The sequence below is a fragment of the Phoenix dactylifera genome, chromosome 10 (genome assembly GCF_051530095.1).
Source record: "Phoenix dactylifera cultivar Ajwa chromosome 10, Ajwa_hap1_PhDact_Kaust_v1.1, whole genome shotgun sequence".
Taxonomy (NCBI): Eukaryota; Viridiplantae; Streptophyta; class Magnoliopsida; order Arecales; family Arecaceae; genus Phoenix; species Phoenix dactylifera.
Genome location: NC_143199.1, coordinates 4,687,501 through 4,695,806, shown reverse-complemented (window position 1 = coordinate 4,695,806; position 8,306 = coordinate 4,687,501).

Below are 8,306 nucleotides of genomic sequence, written 5' to 3'. Positions count from 1 at the left end.
AGTGGATAGACATCCAAGTGACTACTTGCTTTGGTCACGCTCAGTACCCTTGTTCTCTAACAAGCACTTGCACAATCACTCTAGTGTCTCTACACTGTGGACTCAAGACTCATCCATCTGACTAAGTGATCTGTGCACTAATCTCAGCGGATCGATCACCGTCACTCGTGATGGATCCATCGATCAGGAGCAATTCAGGAATTAATCACCAATGACACATGCCTCAAATTCTCAACTCTTGAGAATATGCGTCATCATCTTATTAATTCCTTGGACGATTCATGGACACATAAAAACATGAATGAAAAGAATGCCCATCCTAATAAATTCATTATTAGGTCAAGTACAAATTTATGTCCCAAAATAAAATAATGCGTCAGCCAAATTGGCTTCTAGGGCATACTTCTAACAATCTCCCACTTACACTAAAGCCAATCAGCCATAAATCTAAGCCCCATCTTCTCAAGATGTGCTTCAATTTTCTGCTGACTTAGCTTCTTAGTGAATGGGTCTACCACGTTGACTGTGGAGTCTACTCTCTATGCCTCTACTTATTTCTTTTCGAGATAGTCGCATATCAGGTTAAACTACCGCTCTATGTGCTTAGACTTCTGGTGAGACCTTGGCTTCTTAGCTAGTGCTATGGTGCCATTGTTATCGCAGTATAGTGTTATAGCATCGGATGACATTACACCTAATTCTGCAATAAACTTCTTAATCCAGAAGGTTTCCACTGCACCCTTAGAGGTGGCGATACATTCAGTTTTTAAGGTAGAATCTGTAATGATCGATTGTTTGGAACTCTTCCAAATTACCGAACACCATTGCACATATTCTAATGTAGACTTTCTATCATCAAGTGTGTGTATCCTTCTACCTTTAACTCTGATCTTCTCCTAAAGACCAAGAACATGTCCTTAGTTCTTCTCAAGTACCTACGACTGTTCTTCACAGCTATCCAGTGCTCGTTGCCTGGATTTGACTGATATATGCTCGTGACACTCACAGCATGTGCTATATCAGGTCATGTACATAGCATGGCATACATGAGGCTCCCTATAGCCAAAGCATAAGGGATCTTGCTCATCCGCTAAATCTCTTCAGATGTGTTGGGGCACATCTTCTTAGAGTGATTTATCCCATGCCTAAGGAGTAATAATCTCCTTTCAGAGGTTTCCATGCCGAACCTCTTCAGCACTCCCTCTATGTACATATTCTGTGATAGGACAAGCATCCTCTTAGATATATCTTTATAGACCTTAATTTTCAAAATATATGATACTTTCCCAAGGTCTTTCATAGATAATTTCTTAGACAACCATACCTTGACCTTAGTTAGCATGGGAATATCATTCCCAACAAGAAGGATATCATCCGCGTACAATACGAGAAATACAATAGCCCTCCCACTAACCTTCTTATAAACACATGGTTCCTCTTCGTTCTTGATGAAATCAAACGATTTGATTACATCGTTGAAATGAGTTTTCCAACTCCGAGATGCTTGCTTTAGTCCATAGATGGATATTTGCAGTTTACAGACCTTGTGATCACCATCACAATATCATGATATGCTGCAACAGCGAGCAATATTTGAATAGACTTCAGCATGGCTACAGGTGAAAAGGTATCCTGATAATCAATGCCTTCGTATCGATTATAACCTTTCGCTACTAGCCTTGCCTTATAGGTCTCTACCTAGCCATTCAAACCTTTTTGTCCTTTTGTAAATCTAATTACAACCAATAGGTATTATACCTTCTGGTGGATCTACTAAGGTCCAGACTTGGTTGGAATGCATGGAGTCCATCTCTGACTTCATTGCTTCCAACCATTGCTCAGAATCGATGTCTAACATCGCCTCGTTGTAGGTATTGGGATCCTTACCTTGATCCCTATCTCCCATGGAACACTTCCTCTTCATCCTCTGTAAGCATACCTAAGTACCTTTCAGGAGGATGGAAGATCCTACTAAACTTACGAGGTGGAGGAGATACAACATGTACTGGCTCAATACGAATAGGTTCTATAGGCACAATGACTCGTTGCTCTTCAGAGACTTTCTCTTCGAGCTCAATTTTTCTCTCACTGCCTCTATCAAGGATAAACTATTTTTCAATGTAGATTGCATGTCGGCTCACAAACACTTTGTGATCCATTGGGACGGAAAAATCGTATCCTAATGACTCTTTAGGATATCCAATAAAACGAGTATTAATTGTCTTATCCTCTAACTTGTCCGCCTGTTGTCGCTTGATGTGGGCCGGACATCCCCAAATCTTGAGATAACTAAGACTTGGCTTCTTACCATGTCATATCTCATACGGTATGGTAGGAACAGATTTAGAGGAAATTCTATTCAATAAGTAAATAGCTGAAAATAGGGTATCTCTCTAAAGAAACAAGGGTAAATCGGTGAAGCTCATCATGGACCTGACCATATCCAATAGGGTCTGATTCCCCTTCTCAGACACCCCGTTGAGCTGAGATGTACCAGAAGGGGTCCATTGTGAAACTATACCATTCTTCTTGAGATAATCTCGGAACTCTCTACTAAGGTGTTTACCTTCTCGATCCGATCGAAGAACCTTAATGAGTTTTCCTATTTGTTTTTCTACTTCATATCTGAACTCTTTGAACTTTTCAAAAGCTTCAGATTTGTGTCTCATACACATATCAATACCGTGAGTAATCATCGGTAAATGAAGTAAACAATTATTTTTCCTAGCTTGCACATCGAATGGGCTACACACGTCAGTGTGTACTAGGGTAAGTATTTCAGTGGACCTCCTCCCGTGTCCTACAAAGGGTAATTTGGCCATCTTTCCTTGAAGGTAGGATTCACAAATCGGATATGACTTGGAAGTCAATGAGTCGAAAGCCCATGTTTCTCTATCTTCTCCTATATGGCCAAGCCTGAGGAGCCACAAATACTTTAGATTTATCTCATCTCTAGATCTTTTGGATCCTATGGTACTCACTATTTGCTCAGATAATTTTACAGGTACATCCAAATGTAAGTGATAGAGACTGTCAATCATAAACCACGTGGAACCAATTTATTTCTCAAATAAATGGAACAGCAGTCTTATAAAAAATTTTTTGTGCTAAACAAGATACAGAAATCAAATTTCTGCTAGCAGTAGGTAACAGTTCCTAAGTATCTTGAGCATATCTGACATACCTTCTTAAGGTGTGTCACCCTTTCTTGCTTTTTATGCTTTCCATGTATGTAGGACAGTTCCTCTTGCAATGGCCGTCCACAATGCAATGAAAACACTTTCCCTTGCAATCGGCCCTTTTCTTGGAACTTTTTTTACTTGGCCTTTTCCTGGTCTTCTGCTTCTTCGCAGGCTTCTTCTTCTTCCAGGTAGACTCTCTCTTGGAAGTAGAAGCCAACTCGACAGCGAAAACTATGCCCCTTGAACTCTTCAAGGTTCCTAAGGTAGTTACCAATTTATTTAACAATTCTGTTTTGGTGCATACAGTCTTGTTCATATGATAGTTTACTATAAACTGTTCATATGAAGCTGGAAGGAATTGTGGGATCAAATCCGTTTGCAATTCCTTGTGCATGGTGATGCCGAGCTTCTCAAGCTCCTCAAAATCCTTTATCATGGTCAAACTATGATTATGGACGAACTGCCCTTCGCGTATCTTGGCCTTGAAGAGCCTTTTAGACACTTCAAACCATGCTGCGTGACTCTGTTCACCCTACAACTCTTGCATGTGATTCAATATATCCCCGGCAGTCTTCATGTTCTCATGCTGGCATTAAAGTTCATTGGATATTGATGCCATTATATAACACCTAATTTTATTGTCATTGTTCGTCCACTTGTCATGCATCTTATGCTGATCAGTGATCAGACGGACTGGTAACGCAGAAAATTCATGGTCTAGCACACACCCTAATTTCACACAATTCAAAACTATTTTGAAATTGCAGAGCCAGTCTTTATAATTGGGTTTGGTCAAACGGTGGTTCTTTAGGATATGAGTTAAGAGTTTGGAAGCTGACTTTATAATCCTCAGAGAGTAAAGATTCTAGTTAGAATTTTGTACTTGAACTCTATTTATTTTAAGGACATTTAAAACAAACACCTCCCACTATTTTCTCGAATCTCTTACACTCCTCCGGTAGAGAAACGGAAACCTGCGACTCTAGATTTCAAGTGGGGTGCTACGGTCCCACCAATTTACATGCCACCTCACCTAACAGTTATTGATGACACATAAATGATAAGCGTACAACTCTTTGTACAATGCTTCTCAAGCAAGTTGTAGCCTACTTGGTCTCCAAGTCATAAGAACCTCACCTAACAGTTATTGGTCCCGTTCCTTGGTTAAGTCAGACCCACCGTAATTCCCGCAGAAGTAAAGTCGTCATTGGGCCCTCACCTAACAGTTATTGGTACCCAACCCCACCTCTACCCCACAACATCTCATGCCAATAGAGAGGTCCAGTCCCCCGATGCAACTTGCCCACTGTATCCAGCCGAGACAAATTAACGCCGGAAAGACCTTAGCAACTCTACTACGGTGGAAGACCTTAAGACTTAATATTAGGTAATCTAGTCTTAGTGATTCCAACTTTGAGCTATTCATAGGAGGTAATCGATCAATTGGCCAGGTAAGCAGGTGGGAGGCTCCCCTTACTCAGAGAGTAAGGTCCTAATTAAGTAACCACCTTTAATGCTTTCCTAGACACCAATTAGATCAATTAATCAAATATGGCTAGCTCAATGCATCGTTCACTCTCGACTGATTGAGGAGGTTTTAGGTATCAAAGGATTTGCATTTAATGTAACAATCTATCCCAAACCAAATGTTATATAATTACATCTTATGTAAATGTCACATTGGTTCAAGTTTACATCCTATGTAAATATGAAACTCTTTCATATATTATGTGATTACATCTTATGTAAATGACATAATTGTTTCAGTTTACATCTTATGTAAATGTCCTATTTTTAAGAATTTTATTTACATCTCATGCAAATAAATTTTGTTTAACTAATACATACATCTCATGCATACATTTTAAACACATCCTCAAACAGGGGTCGACTCATATATGCTTGGAGTCAACTCGAGTTAACCTTAAGTCGACTCGAGTTGACATCCTTTAATTATCATGAATCCATGATTTGATCATATCTTATTCATCTCATGCATATATAATTTTCCTTTTAAGCATAGGCATAAGCAGAAAAATATATTTTTATGATCATGAATCCATGATTGATTCTTATCACATGCATCTCATGCATATAATTTCAGATCTGATAATTTTAATTTTAATCATGCTACCAACTGAATCTCTGATTATACAAGACATGATTTTTAATTGTTTCAATCTCATTGTAATTTAAAATCAACATGCAACATCATAAGAATAAAAATCAGCATGCTGAAATTTCTGAAATCTGAAATTTTAGCACGCAGAAAATTTCAGCAAGCATGAATATTAAAATTCAGATCTAATAAAATCCTAATCAAGTCTATTAATGTTAATCTTAATCCTAAAAAAAAAACTTGGCTCTGATACCACTGTCGGTTTACCCTCACACGCGTTGCGACGATCGCAGCGGAAAGACGCGCGCGGGGTCGTTCATCTCATGAACGTCCAGAGGAACGTAGATTTCAAAAAAATTCTGAGTTCTCTAACTCAGAGGATCATGAAATCTGAAGAAAAGGATTAAAATTAATTACTTGATTAATTTTCAGATCTACAATTAAAATTATAGAGATCAAATCTTTACCTTTGAGCGGGTAGATCTTCACCGCTATTTGATGATCGTGGAAATCAGGTTCGCTTGAAGCCGCACAAGTGTCCGGCCTCTACGGGTATCCACACGAAGATCTGGATTGATCGAGGTTGCGATCTCACCGGGGTGCTAGCTCCCTTGCAGAGATCCCTTTTGATGGTTGGAACATGGAAGAAGAAGGAGGAAGAGAGAAACACCTTTCTCTCTTTGTTTTCTTCCATGCATCTGATGAAGAGGAGGAAGAATCAAACATCCTTGCTGCCCCTCTTTTGCCTTGCGGATGGAAGAAGGAAGAGAGGGAGAGATGGAGGCCGCTCGCCTAAAAAGAACCACCAAGAATGATCCCAAAGGGGGCTGCCCCCTTTTTTATTCTTTTTCTTTGAAGCCCTAGGTGTGGACTCCTCCTAGAAGTTAGGAGGAGCCGCACCATAGATTGGCCAAAACGGGTCTCGCGTCCCGGGCATCCGGGACGCGAGTCCCGTCCATCCGGGTCGCGCATCCCGGCCATCCGGGATGCGGATCCCGGGAGCATCCGAGGAAGGGAGGGGGAAGAGCCCTTCCCTTCTAATCCTAATCAAATTAGGATTTAGGTGGTCCTTGGTTCATTGAATCCTAATCTAAGTAGGACCCAATTAGTCTCCCTATTTGATTCACATGAATCCTAATCTAATTAGGAGTCATCTTTATCTATTGGACCAAAATTAATTAGGACTCTAGGAATCCTAATCCAATTAGGACTCATATAATTTTAGTCCTAATCTAATTAGGACTTTTATAATTTTAGTCCTAATCAATTAGAACTTTAGCAATCCTACTCCAAGTAGGACTCTAATAATTTGAAGTCCTAATCTAATTAGAACTCTAGGTGTCCTACTCCAAGTAGGACTCTTGAACCTTATCATATAAGATCGAGCCCAATTAATTAAGTCCAATTGATTCAATCAAATTGCAATCCAATTACAATTAATTCCTTCTTCAACTCACTAACTCTTAGTGGGTTAAACTAATTATCAATCAAATTGACAATTACAAACTATTGTGATTCCAAATCACAATCCAACCATTAGATCGATCAGATCCTCTATTGTGTGTGACCCCATAGGTTCTATTCTGTCTGGTAGTGAGATATGTTGTGATCCCTATCACAATATCATTGAAACTCCTTTCAATGGGTTAGAACAATTCCAACTCTTCTCATTCGGGTTCACTGATCATCAAGTGAATGCCTCTGAGTCTCACAATCCACCAGTGACACCTAGCAGCATGTAGTGGCAACCCAGCAGAGTAGAATAGATGAACCTCTAGGTGCAGTTAGCATATGATACAGTCCCTCTATCGTGGATCCCAACAGGATGGAGGTCATGGATAACTCGTCAAACCCCATCATCTGTCATATGTAAAATTTATTCGACTCCAGTTCGAGATTGGAAAACTCTTTTTCCAAAAACTACCTTGGCCAAGGATTTACGAACTCAGTCTCATAAATCACATAGGATCTCTCCTAATCTATCAAGGTCGATAGATTCCATCTAGATGCACCCCTACTCCTGCAATGAACCTACTGCAGCCAATCTGCACCACAAGGACCCAAATGGATAGGGCCCATGTTTATGTGCTTGTCAAACTACAGCAATCTCACTGTGAATAGCCGAGGCATCGCAGGTCAAAGGACCAGTCATACAACTGCAGCATCAAGTAAGTCACTGACGAGTGGATAGACATCCAAGTGACTACTTGCTTTGGTCACGCTCAGTACCCTTGTTCTCTAACAAGCACTTGCACAATCACTCTAGTGTCTCTACACTGTGGACTCAAGACTCATCCATCTGACTAAGTGATCTGTGCACTAATCTCAGCGGATCGATCACCGTCACTCGTGATGGATCCATCGATCAGGAGCAATTCAGGAATTAATCACCAATGACACATGCCTCAAATTCTCAACTCTTGAGAATATGCGTCATCATCTTATTAATTCCTTGGACGATTCATGGACACATAAAAACATGAATGAAAAGAATGCCCATCCTAATAAATTCATTATTAGGTCAAGTACAAATTTATGTCCCAAAATAAAATAATGCGTCAGCCAAATTGGCTTCTAGGGCATACTTCTAACACAGGGACGCACCAGAGCGGACAAAGATTTCACCGAACGGGACGGGACCGAGCCCACGCAACATGCGAGGGCGAAGGATCGGACCAAGTAAGGCCGATCCAACTCCGCGCGCGCGCGGCCGCGAAAACTTCGTCAGGGACGGGACGACGGGCCGACCGATCCGAAGCGCCGTGCACGGCCGCCGCAACGGCCGGCCGGAGGCGTAGACCGAGCGCCGCGCCAGCAGAAGGAGCGTGCCGGCTCCGTCGTGGGCCCGCTGCGCGTGGCCCATCCGAGCGAGCCGACGGGCCGAATCCCTCGAGGACGAACGGTGCCGGGCACGCCCGCAGCGAGTGCCCACGGCGGGCTTGTGCGGAGTGGAGCGGAAGGCCCGCCGCGGCGGCAGCAGCCCCCCCTCCCTACCACCCCAGCGG